A 15,897-nucleotide genomic window follows, 5' to 3' on the forward strand; every position below is an offset into this window, starting at 1 on the left:
AGTGGCAGAAATGTATGGATTTGGGGCTGGAGCCAGACTGCTGGAGTTTAAATTCTGGCTCCATCACTAGTTACTATAAGACTCTGAGAAAGTTAATTTGTGTATCTGTGTCTCAGGTTCCTCACTTGTGAACGGGCATATGAATAGTACCACTTCGTAGGGTTCATATCCAAATTCAATGAGTTGTATAAAATCCACTGAGAACAGAACATGGCACAATGACATGTGCAAATAAAGGTAAGCAGTCATCATTAGTGTGTAATAGACTAAGAACAGGAGCTAATTTCTCTGTAAGATTAATACTCTTTGTCATCACCGAGACATGTGCACTGAGCAGGTTATTGAATGTGCTAAGCAACAGAGGAATATCAGGACGCAAACAGTGGCCAGTAGGGATTAGGGCTTTGTTCATCAGATCATAGGGCATGTGTCCAAGAGGGTCATAAGGCTTATGATGAGAGGGGACATGACACCAACCACAAATGGTGTACAAAACCCAGCTTATACTTAAATAGAGCTTGAGCTTTTTCCATTCTTACCAGCTCTTCAGATAAGTTCCAAAGTCCATCATATATTAGATGAAGTAGTATTTCTGTACAAAGTAACTGTCCTAAACTTCATTTACTCAAGCTTCAAGGGTGCAACATACACAACTAGGTCAGGAGTTGCTAAACTTTTGCTAAATTGCTGCTCACAAGCATTCATTTTGTTCATGTGTATCCTCACATTTTCCCCTCTCCATACTGAAGTAACAATTTTTTATTCTTTCTATTTTTACTTGTCATCATAAAAGTCTCCCTTTTTTTAACCTATTAAAGGTGAGATGACCAGAACCTCCAAGTTTAAAGATAGCTCTAAGGTCAAAGAAGGTTTTCTCTTCAATTTCTGGACAAATAATGTCTGAACATTTAATAATTCCCACTCTTTGGTTGACATTTGAAGTAACAGCTGTATATTAAAATGGCATCCTCAGGGAATAATCTAAGATGACAACTGAAATATAACTTTGATTTCCCTTGTCTGATTTTCTCCAGATCCCTTACTGGGGAAGCCTCAGTAATTTATAATCCTCTAGCTCTCCAGTAGAGTGGATGTTTGGGGCAATAATTTGCATATTTTGGCTAGCATGTCCCTATTTCATATGTAAGTAAATGGATCCCATACCAATCAGGTGTTTGTAAAATTTTATTTCATAACACTTAAAGTTATTCTGAATATTGAACACTATTTGATCTGACTAATGTAGGTTGTTCATTTCAGGGAACACTTTGGGAATGGGAATCTCTCCTCAGTTCTCCTTGGTAAAGGCAAGAGCATATCCTCTCTCTGTTACCTGAGCCTGACATTTATTTTATATTCATCAATTAACAACTTGCTAAATACCAAGAAATCAACCAATTGCCATATAATCTGCATAATATCAATCAATTTATTTTTTTGATGCAACTGACAAGTCATCATGGCATTCCTTTGACACACTACACACCTTAAGTCCACTCTGGGTTCAATATAAATAGAAAAATGAGGAGTCCCAGTAAAAGGTAGTGGAAAGAAGGAAGTTTGTATTTGCATAAGGTCAATTTGATTTCTCACATTGTGACTTTTACGTACATTTTACTGACAAACAAAATGAGCTTTGTCACTACTTGTCTCTGTGGTCTAAAAACTTGTGAACATCCTCTCAAGCTTTATCCTGTCTACATGAGGGTTTTTAAATGGTATCATGGAATCTATGATCAACAAAGAACTTAGGGCTTCCCTGGCGGCGCAGTGGTTGAGAGTCCGCCTGCCGATGCAGGGGACACGGGTTCGTGCCTCGGTCCGGGAAGATCCCACATGCCGCGGAGCGGCTGGGCCCGTGAGCCATGGCCGCTGGGCCTGCGCGTCCGGAACCTGTGCTCCGCAATGGGAGAGGCCACAACAGTGAGAGGCCCGCGTACAGCAATTAAAAAAAAAAAAAAAAAAAAAGTAATACCAGCTTATATAGAAAATAAAGAAACATATGGTAAAGAAATTACCCATGGTTTCACAATATAGAGATAACACTTTTAGCAACAGGTTCTATTTATGTTTCCTTTCTATAAATATATGTAATATATAGTTTAAACTAGGAACATACTGACAGTTGATAAAGTATATTATACTAAAAGTTCTACTGTATTCGTTTTCATGCCACTGCATGTACTTTGAAACATGACCAAGTAGTATTCCTTTATGACATGCCCACCCTTATTTTTTGTAACCTTTCTTCTTTTGCTGCTCAGTTGGCGTGTCCCCACTTTCTGTTATTATGAATAATGGTGCAATGTGTGCTTTTACAGACGAATCATTGTATGTTAAAATTCTGCCTTAGTATAAATTATTAGAAGAGGATCTACTTGATCTAAGGGCAGAATGTTTTTAAAGCTCTAGGTATATACTGGCATATTTCTTTCTTGAAAGGAAGTACCAGTTTAAATTTTTATCAGCAACCTATATGAGTCGATCACAGCAAACTCGTTCTCAAAAGGCAAATAATCAAACAGGATGCATCATCTCTTTTCCATCTATTCACAGGCCCTTTTAGAAATAGGATTGCCATGTGCATGGTACAAGTAAACACCCACTCCCATATCCAATATTAGGGAAATATGGAAGAAATAAGGTTGTGAGTGAGCATTGAAAGACATCAGTTTAAAGATTTTTTTGAACACCTTGAGAGGAAATGTTATTCTATGAAGCAGAAGAGTTGAAAATTCTGGGATAAGCTAATCTCATTTTCTGAGGAGAATGTCTTGGTTTGATTTCTTTCTTTCACATGACCTATGGGGTAGACAGAAAACATAAAAAGAAAATTAAGAGATGAAAAGATTTGAGGGGCGCTTGAATTTTAACTGAGTCAACCTCTCTTTGCCACTGATTCAAATAAAATGGCTTTGGGTCATTAAATCGATGGGAGGAACTATTGATTAGACTAGGAAAAAGAGATCTGTACCTTCTAAGAGGTAGAATTCCTATATGAGGAAGCTATGAACACGCAGAAACGGACACTGAAGATTCAGAGGTCAAGAATTAGCAGCAGACAGGGACAGCGGGAGGCGCGCCGTGGAAAGCCCTAGAGCTGACCTGCGGCGACTCATCCAATAAATCACGAAAACTGAGTGAAGGAAAGGGATCCGATTACTGACAAACAGTAACATCGCAGTGTAAGTCAGTCCAAAATCTGGAGACCACCAACACCCTTTTAATGCTTCATGAACCTATTTAAAGGAACTCACCTGTATTTAAGAATTAGCTGCCTAGTCACCTGGAAATATCTGATTCCTTGCGCCATGCCAGCTGTGTCTCAGAACTGACAACGAGGCTTGCTGACTTGCAAATGCACAGCTCAGTGGCCCACCAGGGACCCAGGCACTAGACGGCTTGGCTTCCCGGCACGGCACCATTCATTAAACTTCCCGATACTAAGTGGCACGATACAGGAAGAACTTTCTAGATATTTAAAAATCAAAAGCATAATCTCTTAGATTTTTGTTCTTAAGATATTATTCTCGGATATGGTTCGGTCCAGCATCTGTGTCATGATTTGTTGTTTCCTCTTCGATTTCTTATTCTGTAATGTCACTCGCTTCATTTCCTCTTTTAGGGACTCGATGCATTTACTTCTGGGATTAGGTATGGAATACATACCTACCTCTATACATACATATCCACCTGCATGCGGCTGCTACTCAGTGCTGCCCACGTGCTGACAGCTGTTCCTTCCCTCACTGCCCACCTTCCTTTCTGCTCATCAATTCTACTTCATAACAATACCAACAACTCCCTCCCAATTATCTGCCCTTCTACACATGTTTGCTTTCTGACATCAAGTAGATGTGCATAAAAAATAGTATACATCTGTGCCTAGACACAAACAAAATATGTCTGGACTCTCTGAGGAACCTCTGTTCTGCCCCCATTTACTTAGAGAGGTGACTCGGCACTTAACTGCACAGCCTCCAAACAGCAAGTTCAGCCATGAGAGCAGCAGTGGGTTAATGTGGACCTAACGGAAGATTTCGTGGCGGTGAGGAAATTATTCCGTCAACCACCCAAAGCAAGCTTAGTAAAAGTCCCTAAGCATGTCAGTTATTTTCCAAAGCAACTCTCGCTGGATCAGTAGATGAAGCCCTTCTCCCTTCACCCAGAGACTCCTCTTTTCAGCCTCTTTCCCTCTTGTCTCTCCGTTTCCTTTTCTTTGAAGGAAAACGTTGGGATAACTATTGGCTTCTCCAACCCATCTAGGAAGGAATCATCTCTAGGACGTGCTTCCTTTATACAGTAGACATGAGTGTGATAGGGTTACTCCCTGATCTGACCTATGTGCATGTGTGTACCAGGTAGAGAGTCACCAAGTCAAACCCCTCTTTTGAGCTCAGCACATTCACATTGTCCTTATGTATCAGCTACACCTATTCATGTGTTTGAAAACGTAAAAACAACGGAACATTTTTGTGGATTTTTCCTCTGAATTCACAAGAGAGAAGATCAGTGAAGAAAGGAATCAGAGTTGCTTCATCTGTACATCCTTTAATCCAGGGCTTTCTCACTTGTAGATAGTTACAGAAGGAAAACAAAAAGCTCTGTGCGTGTGTGTGTGTGTATGCGCACACGCATGTGTGTGTGTGTGTTTGCATTCGCTTTCGGCTGCTAAATTTTGTCTTTTTCAGCTTTGGCCAAAAAAAAAGGTTTTTAAGTGCTAAATAACATTGAAGAGAGGCAAATATAGCTAAAGCGAGTGAAACTCTTCAAACAATGTGTGATTTTACATAGGTAGCTTTGGGAATGTAGGTTATGATTATGCCCGTATATTTGCGGGTACAATAGCACGCAAATCTGATACCCGTGTTAGACACTCGGGGTATGTATGTGCTGTCATGCTTGGTGATACTGCTGGCCCTAACTCCGTCCCACGCCTCCCAGCTACTTTGCAGAACTCTAGAAGCTAGAATAGAGTGATATAATTAAATCCACGTCTATCTCTCCCTCGCTCTCTCTCTCTCTCTCTCTCTCTCTCTCTCTCTCTCCCCCTCCCTCTCTCTCTCTCTCTCTCTCTCTCTCTCACACACACACACACACACACACACACAGCCTTAGATGGGGGAATGAATGTGTAGGTTTCTTCTGTTCAGCAAAGCATCTGCCCCTTCTTCAGTCCTAGGCCACTCTCAACACCTTACACTTCTTGACAGTGACTTCCCCACACACAGATTAACTGCCTTCTTCTACATTAGAAGCAGAAAAGAAGACCGCTTATTTCTAATATGATATTTAAATGTTTAAAAGCTTGTTTCTGCAATAATGAAGGCATAGGTAGAAAATTTACCTTATTATACAAATATTAAAATTCATATTGTAGCCCAAGTCAGAAATGAAATGTATCATTATAAACAATAAGTAATTCCCACTTAGCACATCGTTATTTTTCTATTACCATATCTGATGTTTAATATTATATAACTGGTGTTACTGGAAACTCAAATTATGATTTATGAAAAAGGGGAAAAGCTTGAACTCTAGAATATTTAAAAGCTCGGTAAGTACAGCTCAATAAATCATTTTTTATTCACTCTCAAATGAAATTTTTTGGTATGTGTATATATATATATATATAAAAGAATCAGTTGTTTTATATATATATTATATATATATTTTATATATTTATATATTTATATAAATTATATTTATATAATCATATTTATATATTTATAATATATAAATATATTATATTTATATATATATTATATATTATATTTATATATATATAATTATATTATATATTATATTATAAATATATGTAAATTATATATTTATATATTTAAATTATATATTTATATAAATTATATTATATATTTTATATATTTATATTATAAATATAAATTATATTATATATTTTATATATTTATTTATATATATTTATATATATATATGAATCAGTCATTATGGGCTGAATTATGTCCCCCTCAAAAATTCATGTTAAATTCCTAACCCCGATACCTCAGAGTGTGAACATATTTGGAGACAAGGGTCTTTACAGAGGTAATTCAGTTAAAATGAGGTCATTGGAGTGGGCCCTAAGGAAATTTGGACACAGATATGCACAGAGGGAAAACGATGTGAAGGCACAGGGAGAGGACAGCCATCTATGAACCAAGAAAAGAGGCCTGGAATAGACCCTTCCCTCATGGCGTTCAGATGGAACCAACCCTCCTGAAACCTTGATCTCAGACTTCTAGCCTCCAGAACTGTGAAAAAATTAATTTCTGTTGTTTACGGTACTTTGTTACAGCAGTGAACTAGACTTCACACTAGTTTTCATTTTTGTATATCCTTCGGATCACCCTCATTAGCTGTAGAGATGCAAAGTATACGTGTTTATTCTTATGTTTTAAAAAAATCGGTTCCCCACATTTTAAATAACATCATTTGAATATGTGACTTTGGCACTGCACAATCTAGGACTTGATGCTCATTAATGGTTTCACAATGCTCTCTGCATTAATCCACTCACCCGTCTCCACCCTTGGCCTGCAGATTTCCAGCAGGTGAGCTACGTTTCCCCATTACTTGATTCCTTCCACCCCCATCCACCCAACGCCCTGTCTACAGCAGCAGCAGCGGTTAGATCTGAGGAGATTCCTGTCGACTTCTCTACATTTTTTTAGACAGCAGCCTTCACAGCAGCTTAATTTATTACTCTTGTGCATCTGGGCAAAGACCTGAAAATAAAGTTGTCCTGTTTTCTGTGGAATGAAAATAATTCCTGCAATTATTTTTGCCTTGCGAAAGCGAGTGCTGTGAACGCGTGAGCCTGCGGCAAAGAGCTCTGGGCCTTGCCCCCTGTGTGACCCAGAAGGAGGACACCAGAAAAATGTTTACCTGCTCCCTGCTCTCTGGATTTCTGATGAGCTCTCTACAGATACTGTTCTTTCCTCCTGAAAAAGTCTTCTTTTCTCTTCCCTGTCTGTGCGCTGAGCAACAGCCAGCCCGCTTCGATTTCCCTGTAGGTTCCTGAAGGCTTTGCATCAGGACCGAGCTGGCTGGAGTCACGGAGAGCGTGCAGAGTTATCTCTGCTAGCAGCACTTGTCACCAGGACACCGGCGCCATGGATCCTGGGGAAGCACCAGCATCTCTACGAATCTCACAGTGGAGAGAAGGTAGCCCTGAATCCAGCCCTGGGTCAAGCCTTGGAGGCCACTGAGTGTAACAGGGTGCATTGCACTGCTGTGTCTTACTCTGGAGGAACTCAACCCCTTTAGAGGACCCCAGCTTGAGAATTGCAGCACTAAAAGTTATCATTTGCTCCCATCCAATCATTACACAAAGACAAGCTTGAGTCAAAAATTATCTGACATGACTCAATCGTAAATGACCCCAAACACGCTTATACCGATGTTTTAGAATTATCGTTAAAACAGAAACCAAAACTATTCATTTATTTTACAATACCCAAAGAGATCCCATAGGAGGCACTCAGTTTAGGAAGAACTGGTATAATAGAAAAGAACTCTGGACACAGTCCTGACTTTAAGTTCAAGCCTGACCCCTCACTGGCTAGTGACCTTGTGCAAGTTGCAACCTTAGTGTCCTCCTTTGTAAAATGCGAACCAAACTCCTTGGGGCTTTGGTGGGGACCAAGTGAGACAATGCATGCTAAGGGCTTAGCATAGTGCCTGTCACGTTGTAAATACTCAATAAATAGCAACTACTTTTGTGATGCTCAAGAAATGCTGATGATAATAGCTAAAACCTAAAACACAAAGCAAAAGTTAGAAAGGAGGAATGCAGAAGCTTCAGGGGGAAATAAAAAGAAGGTCTCTCAACCCAGTATCTAATTAGTGCAAACATTGTTCTGTTGCAGCCTTCCTTGATGCTAATTATTACATAGCTGTTTTGTGTGTGCACAGCTAATGAGCCTCTGAGCATGGAATTTGCCAAGGGAGATGGAAGCAGACACACAGCATGAAGTAAACTCTACAAACATTTATAGTTCCTGGTCCTCACGTCTGTCCCAGCCATTAGAAACAAAAATTTTTTAATAAGGATGGGAGTAAAACACCCAGGTGACTCTTCTTCCGGGTGAGTGTCCTGTGCTTTAACTGTGATTTCTCTATGCATTTTTGGGCAGCCAATGAATGAATGATGTGCTCTAGCGAGCCAGACCAGGACAGTTTAGTTGGACACATCATTCATTCATCAAGTCGGTACTATACGTTGAGCTCCTCTCAGGGACTAGGGACATGAGATGTGGTAACTTGCAAAGGGGCATGGGTTGTGGCTCCTGACCTCAGGAGGTTCAGGGTAGGGCAAGGCAGACATGCACTCACGGCAGAGGCAGGGATGAAAGTCTTATCAGAGGAGCCAGCCCTCGGAGAAAAGGCAGCGACTCAAGGCTCGGGAAGGGCAGTCTGGCAAGTCTCATATTGATCTCTTTTCTAATCCTTGAACAAAACAAGCTCTTTTTGGCCTCAGGACTTTGAACTTCCCCTTGTTTCATTTAGAACATTAGTATGGCTAGCTGCTCTATGTCTTCAAGTCCAAGTTCAAAAGTTACCTCTCAAAGGAGCTTTCCCCAGTTACTCTGTCTAACTTAGCCCCCTTCCCTTTTGGTCACTCTGACAGTTGGCTCTTTAGATTTTAAGACCACTTACTCTAATATGTAGTTCTAATTTTAATTACTAGTTATTTATTTTGGTCACTATCATCTACCCACCACCACCACTAGAACATAGCAGTAAGAGGGAAGGAAACTTGTTTAATATCAGTAGCACCTAACATACAACCTTTACCACTGTAGGCTCTTAATAGATTTTATAAATAAATGAATAAATTGGAAACAATGCCAAAGGACAGCATGCTGCTCTCTTTCATAGCCTTTGTACTCTGAGCAGTACATTGGAATTTATCCTCCTGATTTTCCTATTGCACTATAGGTCCATATAGGTCACTGATTTATCCCTGGTGCTAACTCTAGCCTATAGAACCCACTCCATAAATACTTGCTCAATGAACGAGCTGGGTTTTACAGAATGAAATGTATGAAGTATAGAAGAAGGAGAACAAGTTCCAGGTTTCTGCAACCATAGGTGCAGAGAAATGGACATCTAAGAGTTCATGGCCCGTTCGGCCGTCGCTGGGAGTTTGATGTGGCTGAGGCAGAGTATACGGGCAACGCCAGGAACAAGGATCCAGCAGGGGCCAAACTGGATGATCACGTCCTGCTAACGAGCCAGGATCTGATTCTGTTGCTGGTGGAAGTGAGGATAAAAGAGGGATTTTAGGAAGAATAAGTGGGTCTGAAATTCATTACCTTTCTTAGTTAAGAAACTGAGATGCCCATGTTGAATAGATACAGGGGTAGGAGCTGTACATAATGCAGGAGATCTAGAGTCAGGCTGCCTTGTATTTAAGTCCTGGCTCCTCTGCCTATTAGCTGTATCACCTTACGCTAGGCATCTCACTTCTCTAAGCCATAGTTTCCTTATACATAAAATTGGGGATGATCATAGTAACTGTTTCACAGAGTTTTTGTGAATATTCAATGACACAGTGTATGAGCAATGTACCCAGCTATAATCAAAACCTACTAGGCTCTCATGAAATATTAACTATAATTACTATCATTGTAATCACCATAATTCTTTTGCCTGAAAAGCTGCTGAGGGAAACGCCCACCTCAAGAAATCCATTTGGAAGGAAGGAAACAGTCTGAAAAATATTGCACATTTATCAGGCATTTTTACATAAATGACTTCATCTTTACAATAGTGCTATGAGATATTCATTGAAGACTTTAGTTTACAGAAGACAAAACAGATATTCTAATAAGAAAGTTGCAGAATTAGATTTTCTCACTTCAAGAACAGTATCATGGATGGGAAATAAAATAGACATTCAAAGATTTCCACAAGCAGAATAAAAAAGAAATGAAAACCTTGAGGCCAAACTGAATAAGAGTGTTTCCCTCTGATCAAAAAGAACAAAATCCCCATAAGATGCCCCAGGCTGCCTCTTTCTGGTCAAACGCAAGGGCAGCAGCCATCAACCCCATCAGGGGTCTTAGAGGGGAGGGAGTGCGTTCCAGGCTGGCCTACAGTGGGATTCTGTGCCTTCACCTCTCTCAGCACAGTTAAAAGTCTCTCAGCCTAGCAAAGCTCATCCACAGAGGGCTGCATGCTCATTCCCAAGGGATGTCAGAGCCCAGAAAATAGAAAGAAATGTTGGGGAGCATCTTTTATCTTTAAAAGAACTAACAAAAGAATCTACTTAGCGGGAGAGAATTGAGAATGCTGGGAATATCACTTTACTGACCCCCTTTCCCATTTAATGATCAGTTGCTAAACGCTGTGTCCTGCACACAGCTGAATCTCACACTTAAATGGTTGCTGTCCTTTTGATCTTCAAAGATGAATTGCCAAACCTGAGAGGGCTAGGAAATCATCCAAAAAGAGAGAGCAGCGACATGGCAAAACTTCTAGAAATAGCTGGGAAGAACTAAAAGGAATTAGGGTTATCGAGAGCAGGCAAGTTTAACAAGGACTTGGTACCAGCAGAGCATGAATTGGTGGACAGGACAGCAAGAGGGATTAACACTGTTGCCTGGACCACCTGTGCACAGACGTCCATCCATGTGCTTCTCCCTCTGCCCACCCCAGAAACCATTTGTGAATACCCTTCTGTCAGGCAAACTTGGAAGCAGATATATGCCAAGCTGGCCTGTCAGTATCAAAAGGAGTTTCACAATACTTCACAGTATTTATGTATCTTGTTTATAAAGCAACTAATAATTTCCAGGTCAATGATAGCTCAAGATTCTAGAACGGTCCAAGATGATCATTAGCCTGTATCATTTGTGGCACCTATAGGAAAAATCTCAGTTCACCTAGGTGCCTTCCACACAAGCCCCCACCTGGGCCTCATCTTTGACTCTGCACTCTGGTGATCGCTACCAGCAGCCCGCTCCCCTGGGCTGTACCTGCTCCCACAGACAGCACTGCCTGCAGGACCACAGCTTCCCCACAGAAGGGCCCATCCTGAGTCCCATTCAGCTCGGCCATCTTCTAATTCTACAGTGAGTCCATCCTCCAGGGGGACCACTGAGAAACACTTGTGGCTTGGAGAACAGTTATTTGCCCTCCGAAGGGTTCTCTGCTCTGATCTTTGATATAGCACTGTCAGCCCAGACTGGCCACAGCTCAGTTATTCCTGTGCATTATTTTCAAACTGAAAAGACTGAAATGACTCAACAAAGAATGACTGGTGGTTCCAAGAAGGAAAGACCTAACTCTCTCTACAGCTGGGTACTCAACTGGTCCAATATGATTACTCCGGGCAGCTTTCTCTCCAAGAAATGTCATCAGTGCCTCTTCTAGCCCCACAGGAGAGAGGGGTAGGTCTGATGATATACTCCAACACATACTCCCTGAAGGATCACTTACTAAAGAGCAATTCAAATCCCTTTCAGCTTCTCTTCTCATACTTACAGGCAGAGTTTGGAAAGTTATAGACATTTCCCAGACGCTCTTACAACAGAATTTTATATGTGACCTACTTTCTACCATGCAGGCACTCTTAAATGAGTCTTAGAGGGAGAAGTGAACAAGTAGAAAATAAGGCCAAATTTGGGGATATTGGACATTTTGGCAAGAAAAGAGGTGGACGTGTCTGGTTTTAGCGGTACAGGGAAGGTGAAGTTTCCAGTGTCCAATTCTTAGTATTATATGTGCTGAGCAGTGGGTAATTTCAGCAAGAGGGTCTCTGCTATATCAGTCACGTATGGTGTGATTAGACATTTCTCTTGAATCTTTTGCCTTCTCTGCTGTATTGATGGATCCAAGTCAAATCCTCTGGCCCTTGTAGAGATTCTGTGAGCGATATAATACTCTTCAATCAACCCCTTTCTGCTTCATTAGTTAGAAAAGATCTTGCTGCGGCTAAAAACTCTGACAGGTACGGGATTTTCTTAATGAAAAATTTAAATTAATGCTCTCAATCTCTTTTCCTAAGAAATTAAAATCTCAAGAGCCCACACAATTGCTCACCAATTTCTCCCTGCCGGATTCTGGCAGCAATTAAGCAAATTCCAGTTGTAACCTTTCAGTCAATCAATGACCTTCCCCAGAGCAATCTGTCCCCATCCCCAGGAAATCTACATTCCAATTTTGCATCTTTCAATTCTTATGTCTACATTAGAATATCAGTAGTCTCCCTTCTTCTGTGTATATAATATAGAAGTGAAAGGCTAAAACCTCTCTTCAGATTAAGTGGGATTCCAACACAAGAGAACCTTTAGATAAGGATTTCCAAACTGATATCTGGTATCACTGAAAGTGTGGACCAAGGCTAGAGAATAGAGTTTGTACAATATTGACACAGCCATAGGAAGGACCACTTCTTTACCTCAAAAGGTAATGCTGTTAGAATGGAGTGTAATGAATTTTAAGACAATTTTTAACCAAAGCAAGTGAGATATTTAGTAATTTCCCAAAGTTTAGATGGCAATTCTAGATATTAAGCGCCTCCTCTCCCCAAGCATGTCTTTTCTGTTTCCCAGTACTTTATTTTATTTTAATTGGAGTATAATTGTTTTACAATGTTGTGTTAGTTTCTGCTATACGATGAAATGAATCAGCTCTATGTATACATATCTCCCCTCCCTCTTGGACCTCCCTCCCATTCCCCCCCCACCATCCCGTCCATATAGGTCATCACAGAGTACTGAGCTGAGCTCCCTGTGCTATACTGCAGGTTCCCACTAGCTATCTGTTTTACACATGGTAGTGTATTTATGTCAAAACTAATCTCCCAATTCATCCCACCCTCCCCCTCTCCCCCTGTGTCCATGCGTCAGTTCTCTCCTCTCCCCAAGCAAGTCTTTTAATCTTTTAGCCTTGTTAATAATCAAGTCACAACGATTATCCCCCAAGGGGGATGTTGTCCCATCTTTCCTCAATTTCATGCTGGGTTGTCACAGCCTTACCAACATCTTTCTATTCCATTCTAAAATTTAAAAAGCATGTTTTTCACACTGAAAATCATGCAGTTTGCATATTGATCCACTACCATTTCCCAAAACAAGAGGCCAGTAACTGAGCAAAAGAGTTTTATAAAACAACAAAAAAAAACAGACAAAAAAATCCCAGAACCTGATGATGTGTTTCATGAGAAGGATAATGATGTGTGGCGAAAAAAAGGTACATGCTAGCTATAAGGTCGGTGACTGGGTTTAAAAAGGCAGAATAATGATGTCAAAAGAGCACAAAGCCTGGAACTGATTCTGCTACTCAACAATAGGGGGACTTGGATGAATCACTGATTTTTTTTGTCCTCACTTGTTACATGAGGGTCCCATCAATCACAGGCAAGGTCCCCAGATGCTCTACCATGTAATGAGTCTAGGAATTGAGATTTATCTAATACTACCAGAGTTTCATGAGTTTGTAAAACCTAGTGGCAGCACGGTGCGATTGAAAAGGCAGTGGGTCTTCTGAGTCAGTCTGACTTTGAATTTGAATCCTGGTTTCAACACTTACAAGCTGTGAAACCTCGGGCAAGTTGCTTAACCTCTCTGAGCCTGTGTTTTCTTATATATAAAGTAGGATAAATAAAATACACTACATAGTGTTGCTTTGAAGCTTAAATTAAGCTTCAAGTTAAATTAACTGATGAGGTAAAAAGGAAAGAAATTGGGTGATTTGTAGAGACGTGGATGGACCTTGAGACTGGCCTTCAGAGTGAAGTAAGTCAGAAAGAGAAAAACAAATATCGTATATTAACGCATATATGTGGAATCTAGAAGAATGGTACAGATGAACTGGTTTGCAAGGAGGAAATAGAGACACAGAAGTAAAGAATAAACGTATGGACACAAAGGGGTGAAGGAGGGGTGGGATGAATTGGGAGATTGGGATTGACATATATGCACTAAGACGTATAAAATAGATCCCTAATGAGAACCCACTGTATAGCACAGAGAACTCCACTTCGCTGTACAGTAGAAACTAACACAACATTGTAAAACAACTATATCCCAATAAAAGAAATAATAAAATAAAATAAATTAAATGATGAGGAGTGCCTATGACAGTGCCCGAGTCAAAATTAGCGGGTTCCCTACCTCCCTCTGTCTTTTTCATGTCCTGAGCTAAAATAGGAGAAAGCATTGATGACTTATTCTTTCCTGAATAAAGGAAGAAACTAATTTATTATTGTATAACTTTGAGAAAAATTTGCTTAAATGACTTCTTTACTACAGCTTCCACCAGTCTTTGGTGGATCTAGTGTACAAAACCTTTTTCTCCTCTTTTAGCATTTATTTATTTTACAAATATTTATTCAGCACTTAACTATGTGCTGCTCCGTGTTCTAAGCAAAAGGGATACAGTGGAGAACAAAATAGACCAGGTCCCCATCCTCCTGAAACTTATGCTCTGGGAGATGTCTTTCATAACAGTTTTAGAAATAATGTCCTAGAAATTGTCTTCTTCCATTTGGGCATCATCCTGCACGTCAGTACTGGGCTTTACAAACCTCACCTTCTCCTCTTTCAAAGGAAAATAAACTCATGGAGGTTACCTTATACTCATATGAGATTAAGTGAGAAATCTGCAGGGTATAAAAGAGAACATGAATTTAGAGTCAACCAAATGTGGACTCTGTCATTTATTAGAGACGTAACCCTGGGCAAATATTGAATAAATTAACCAGGGTTCCTCAGTTTCCTTCATACCACTATTTACTTGCAAGGAAATATGGAATTTTTATGAGATAATATATGTAAAACACTTAAAGCAAAGCGTGAGATTAGAAACAGAACAATACTAATCATAATAGAGATTCCATCTTATTACTTGTTTTTCCATTGATCAGAAATAAAGGAGCTATCTTAAGTGCAGAAGTTCACACAGGGAAAGCTGTAATATCCATTCATGATTATTTGAGAAAAATGGTATAAATATATATGAAACCCACACATGCCACCTGTTACATTTTACTTAAACCAGGAAACATATGTCATGGAAAGTGTGAGTGAATCCCATTAAGAAAATCTTCTATCTGACATGTCTCCCTAGCTCAACTCGTAGGATAAGATATTCTTTGTGCAGAGTTCCTGGTGCCAAAACAGGATTCATAGAACCCTCCACTGTTGAGAGGGAAAAGGTTAGTTTTAACAAAGGTATGTTATGCACAAAAAGAAGAGTACATTTTAATGACCTACGAAATGCATAACTGGTAATGTTGTGAAATACAGACCTCAGGGTAATTCCATTTTCAATTAATTATCTACCTTAATTTTTGACATAAAAAATTACAGACTGTCTACACGCTTGAAATATTTTTACCACTATTTTTCAAGCCTGAATCAGACTTTTAACCTTCATTACATATCACTAAATGGGAAATGTAAAACGGTGAACTATTTACCAGTCCAATTAAAAAGGAGCTACACTTAATGTGTTTATCAAATATCCTGAGGAGTCTTTTTTAATCACGTTCCCATTTTGTCCGATATATTCCAAGCTTTTCAACATTCTCCATGTTCACCCAGCCCCACCATCAGCCACCACCTGCTTAATCACGATCCCATTTTTTTCCTCCCCATCCATTAAGCTGCAGTTTCTCTCACCGCAGGAGAGAACAAGGATGGCATGTGTGCTTGTGTGTGTGTGTGTGTGTGTGTCTATGAATTTCACACTAGAGCAGTAAGTCTCAATTTTAGTTGACACTGAAATCTCCTAAAGAACATTTTAATTTTCAAAATGACTGATGCTGATTTAGTTGGTCTGGGTTATACTTGGGTACTGGGACTTTTATAAGTTCCCATAGAAAATTGTGTGTGCAGCCCAGGTTGAGAACCACTGGACTGAAACATAGAG

The 15,897-nt window shown here is 39.9% G+C and overlaps 1 protein-coding gene and 1 long non-coding RNA gene across 7 annotated transcripts in view; one reads left to right on the forward strand and one right to left on the reverse strand.

The window, feature by feature from the left end:
- LOC101339567 (uncharacterized) overlaps positions 1-15,897 on the forward strand; it is a 30,332-nt gene that overhangs the window by 9,384 nt on the left and 5,051 nt on the right. Inside the window, exons 4-5 of one of the 2 annotated variants that reach the window (XR_002179503.3) lie at positions 7,004-7,179; positions 7,930-8,101. This is a non-coding gene — a long non-coding RNA (uncharacterized lncRNA). The remainder of the gene's footprint in view (positions 1-7,003; positions 7,180-7,929; positions 8,102-15,897) is intronic. The other variant, XR_004528185.2, reaches the window with a different exon arrangement.
- Positions 1-15,897, reverse strand: part of PTN (pleiotrophin) — a 97,393-nt gene that overhangs the window by 1,581 nt on the left and 79,915 nt on the right. The gene's annotated exons all lie outside the window — the stretch shown is intronic.

Source organism: Tursiops truncatus, chromosome 9 (genome assembly GCF_011762595.2).
Source record: "Tursiops truncatus isolate mTurTru1 chromosome 9, mTurTru1.mat.Y, whole genome shotgun sequence".
Classification (NCBI taxonomy): domain Eukaryota; kingdom Metazoa; phylum Chordata; class Mammalia; order Artiodactyla; family Delphinidae; genus Tursiops; species Tursiops truncatus.